This window comes from Rattus norvegicus, chromosome 14, assembly GCF_021556685.1.
Source record: "Rattus norvegicus strain SHRSP/BbbUtx chromosome 14, alternate assembly SHRSP_T2T, whole genome shotgun sequence".
Classification (NCBI taxonomy): domain Eukaryota; kingdom Metazoa; phylum Chordata; class Mammalia; order Rodentia; family Muridae; genus Rattus; species Rattus norvegicus.
This window is the reverse complement of record NC_141547.1, coordinates 62926907-62932161: the sequence shown is the minus strand read 5'-3', so window position 1 is coordinate 62932161 and position 5255 is coordinate 62926907.

Genomic DNA, 5255 nt, shown 5'->3' with positions numbered 1-5255 from the left:
GAAGAAGCCACAGCTAAGGGGCTGAAGGAAAGCCGGAGACGTGCAAGGACCTGAGGTGGGCTCTAGGTGTTGAAAGAGGCCCCCAACCAAAGACCAGCAAGGAGATGGGGACTCCCACGTCACAAGAAAGTGCATTCTACAAACAATGGGAACAACCCGGTCCTCCAGGAGGCTTCACACATAGTCCTAGGGGACCTTGGACAGAGGCATCAGCTATGCCATGCCTGGGCTCCTGCGCCTGGGAAGGGGGTACAATTGTTGCAATAGAAAGCTGGGACTGGGCCAGGCCTGGTCAGCCATCTGCTGTCTATTATGACCCCTAATGTTTGTTGTTGTCGATCAACTAGTCATTCAGCCTTCTACGTTCATGTGCACTACACCTAAGCACTTTTTATGACGCTCAGAGCACACCAGAGTCCTGTGCACACAGTAGGCATTGGGCTGGTGATGGGCTGGTGACCCTTCCTTTGCCCAGCTAAACCAAAATGGGTCTTAGGCTAAGGTACATGTGATGGCCATATGTTATAGCCTTCTATGTGCAGGATAGATCCTAGACACACAGAGGACCGAGGTCCCTCCCTCAGGGGACTCAACAAGATTTAGATACCCTCCTTCTAATTGTCCCAGACAATCACGAACTCCTGAGAGACTCCTGGAACTGCTAGCCCACCCAGCAGGCTTCTGAGACCACAGATCAGGTAGGAAGTTCTCCAGTGAATATTTAGTGGCTTTTAAATGAATTCTGAGTTTCCAAGTGAAAAACCAAATGGCCCCCATGGTGCCCATCTTCTGTTTAAACAGCAAAGCAGCCACAGAGGCTTCTCCATCCTCCCCAAAGGCAGCCACGGAGGCATCCTCGTCCTCCACAAGTACCTCAGCTCTCGACAGCACCCTTCAGCTCTGTGACTCCAGGGCATCCATTTCTTAAGCAGACCAGAGATCAAATCTGTGTTAGGCATTTACTACTTTTTATTCACAGGATTACAGAAGATATAGAATTAAGAGGCATATCATTCAATCTATTTTCCAAAAAAGAGCTAAGTAGATACAGCTTTAAAACGCATCTGTCACTGTCCGCCTACTGTAAAACGTACTTCCATACACATATAAAGTATTATTTCACCTAAGTTGTGCATTTAAAATACATAAAAACAGTACCAAATGGCATACTGGCCTATTTTATTACAGTTCACATACATTCTTGATAGTCAAGGGGTTGGCTAGGGAATGCATAGTTTCCCACTAGAAAGAGGTGGCTTCTGGCACTAGCAATGAGACAGGGTAAAGGGCAGGATGCTCAACCGAGAGCCCAGTGGCCCAGTGATGTCACTGTTATTTGAATCAGCATTGCCATGGATGCTGTTAAAAGATAGGCATGCTGTCAATTTGCCTGGTCATTCTACCCTCTGCTAAGGCAACAGAAATTAGGATTACTCTTTCAAGCTTATTCCTCCTTCCCCCCAAAGCATTCCCTCCATAGCCATGTGCCCTGCATTTCTCCCCACTTTTCCCATGGTGCCCCAGATCTAAACCACCTTGTTCTCTGTACCTGCTGCTAGACTGCTGATTTCGCTCTGACACACTGTGGAACAAAACCCTCGGCATCGCCTAAGGAAATAACTTCCTTCCAGAGTCATTCAATCACACAAGGAGTTAAACCACACAAGGAGTTATCCCTCTGCAAAAGAATCCGAATCCGAAGCTGGCTAGAGGTTTCCTTTAGGGGTCATGCCAGCCAGAGCCCCTCCCACAGACCTTCATCTGACTTGCATGGAGTTCTCTTAGCCAGAGAAATTTCCACCGTGAGTGCTCCTAACAGTTCAACTCGCAGCATCTCACATTGATTTTTTCCCCCTAAAAACATGCAGCCTCATTCCACGAGAACAACAACGCAACACTGGCCCAGAGCAATTCATCACTGCTCCTGCGTTTGGGTTTTTAATTTCTTTCTCCTAGAACTCATCGTATCTGGTGGCCATTGTGACAAGAACCAGATGTGTCCAGCCCCAGCATTCCCTCCGTGGCTATGCGCCAGGAGATACAGCCATGCCTGCTAGAAATCCTCTCCAGACAACTGAAGCCATCCACTACTTCTGGAAGACTTTCTCAAGCTTGGCTAGGCATACCCCATAGTTCTGAGGTGCTTGCTAATTGTTTGGTGGCATTGATGACTGAATGGTGTGTGTCAGGCAAGACTTTCCCTCGGGCTCTTCATTCCGCTTGCACTTTTACTTAATCTACAAGAACGGCTGCTGTCTTCACTGTCATGGTAACAGAGTCTGTCTTTGGGTGAGCCCAGCAGAGCATTTGAGAGAGAGAAAATGCAGCGCCTGCTATCCAGTGAAAGGTTCTAGCTTTGCTGCTTACAGTTGGATAATCTCAGGCAGGCCATCCACTCTGCTTCTGTGTCTATTTCCTTCTCTCTGACATTAGAATAACACCTGCCCTCCGTAAACCAAAGAGCTACATGGGACACATGAGCAGAACACAGATGCACAGGCAGGAACGAAAGGAAGCTTCCGTGATGTGAGCTGATCTTATTATCCACAGCCCAAGAACAAAGCGCTTGCCAGCCCTAAGGTTCATTTTTAGTCTTTGTAGACGTCTACTAGGGATCCTACAGAGCCTTGCTTTCAGGTTATGGGCTTAAAGCCACGTGACTGATTGGAGGGATCACCTTAGGAACCCAGCTGCAGAGATGGACAAGAGACAAGCTGAGCAGATGTCAGTGGATGGGTGTTGGGAAGGGAAGAAAGAATCAAGGGGGAAGGAGGGAGAAGAAGGGGGGAGAGGAAAGAGGGGGGAGGAGGGACTGGTCCTCCTCAGTAGGACAGTCCTATGCATTTCTCTGCTTGGGGCTTTTGTTATGGCTGTGTGGGTGGGTTTTGTTATTTTCCAGGAAGAAAGCATTTTGCAGGGATTGCTTAAAACTTCAGGGATTCTTGGGAGAGAGCAGTAAGATTAATGGAGCAAAGCTTCCCACCTTATGCCAAGAACATCTATGTTCCTTCGCTAAGTTGGCCAGAACAAATATCTCCTCCCATAGCACAGGACTCGGAAGGCTGCAGACTCCAGGGTTGTATAAAGTTGTCTTTAAAAGAAAACTTGATCGCAGCAGAGCAGATTGCTGGCCATCTCATACTGCAGCCCCACCACCTACCGGGGTCTTTTTCACTCCGCCCCTCCAACCCATAATGCTTCATCTGGGTCTGACAGCCTGCCCCATCCCCCAGTCAAACCCCATGTGTCTTGGCTCTCTGGACTCTAAGCAATGGCCATGGCGAGCTCTGGCTTCACCCTAGGGGCAGCGCAGAGCACTGGTACAAGGCTCTGTAGAGGTAACACTCAGAGAGATGCCCCCATGGGTTCCTCTACAACCAGTGGGAAGCAGAAGTGCTACCAGCCTGTCTTGGGGACCAATGCATGGAGAAATATGGCTCGCCAGTTCTTCAGGGGAAGGAATAGCAGAAACATCACACTTTCAGCCTCTAAAATGGAGAGCTGGGAACTCATGGTCAAGTCCAAACAAACAAAGAAGACGAACTAATTTATGCTTAGAAAATTAAAACAGACCACTCTATTTGCTTGGCATTTAGCACCAGCGGTCTAAGCAACCACACTATGGCGCCTGAGTGACAGAGTTCATTAAAGTCCTTGATCCCCTAGGCTGGAAGCTGATTCCCATCAATGTACAGCTCTCCAGCGCAGTGTACGGATCAGGATCATTCGGATCTTTCCCTGCTGTTTACAGTCGGGAAACAACAGATGTGTTCACATTTGTGGCATACTGTCCACCTAGCCACAGCATGAGGATGGCCACTGAAACTCCGTGTCGTACTGCAGCGGGACAGGGTTACTCTGCAAAGCACTCCCCTAAAGCAGCTGCTTAGTCAGAATATCCACAGTCCTCTACAAAACCACACCCCAAGGGCTTCCTGGCTGTCCCCACCGGAGGCCTATTTTGAAATAGGCCACCCGGGCCCACATACAGACCTGGCCTGAGATTAAGCTCATCTGGATCTAGCTGGTCTCCCCTGAAGATCTACCGGATACCCCAACACTAGCGCATGGCGGTGCTCCCTACTCTAGTGTGCCGCAGAGGGAGGCGTGCCCCATCTAAAGCATCCAAGCTGCGACTTTGACTTCTGTATGTTCAGAAACTCCAGCAGGGTCTCATGAGCCGCTGCTGTAACACCTACCACTTAAAAAGGCCTGTTCTGGGAAGAAGGGAGGCAGGCGGGCAGATGGGCAGGTTGCTATTCAATCAATTACTTGAAATATTAAGTTGTCCACAGGGCAAAGGCATGCAACAGTCAAAGCCCCCCCCCCCCCCGGGGCTCAAAAACACACGGAGATCTGAGTAAAGTGCCCTCTGACTTAAAAAAAAAAATCTCACTTCAAAAACGCTACCCTATACGCAGGACATCGAAACACCTGTTCCATCCCTCTAAGGGACAGATGAAAAGCACCATTCAGCCTTTGGCCTGCCTGCCAGTTACCCACAAACTAAAAGGATAGGTTCAGAGATTTGAGTGAGCAACGGAGAACATCAAACACACATGATTGCTCCAGCTACCTCGAGGGTCACCTTTAAACCACAAAAAACACCTCACGGGGAAACCCCTTTATCTTGGGCACATCCCATGCTAGCCTAGACATGCGTCACCAGAATATTCTCTCTGCGGCAGAGGAAACGATGTTAAACACTAAGCTGTGAGCACACTCATGGTGGGAGGGCGACCCAGATGAGGGCAGAGCCAAGGTTCTAGGAAGATTCTAGAAGACTGGCCTGGTCATGACTTTCAGGAAAGTAGGATGGCTCGAAATAGCAGTGCGGAACGTTCTAAGGTTTTTCAAACAAACGATCAGCAAATCTTTTCAGCTCCCCTTGGCTTCACCAGTTCTTAGCTGAAAAGACTGCTAAGATAGGATGGGAAAGGCCAGAGGGGTTAGACGGGTGGGGGCTTCGTGTCTTTAACTTCACTAAAAGGGCTGGCCCATCCTGTCCGTTTTACCCCTTCTTATCGGAAATGAAGCAGAAGCACGTTGCCTTCTAGATGGTAAAGATATTCGACTCCTTTCTCAGAAATTACAGGCTCTAAGATGTCTCTTGCCAACAGCAGCACAGGCCTGTCATGCAATCAGCCAAAAGAAAAATGCAATCCCTGGTTAAAACGTGAATCCTAAAAGTTTGAAAATGTCTAACTATTTCCCCAGTGCATTATGAATTTTAATTTCAGAGCTCTGAGCCTGGC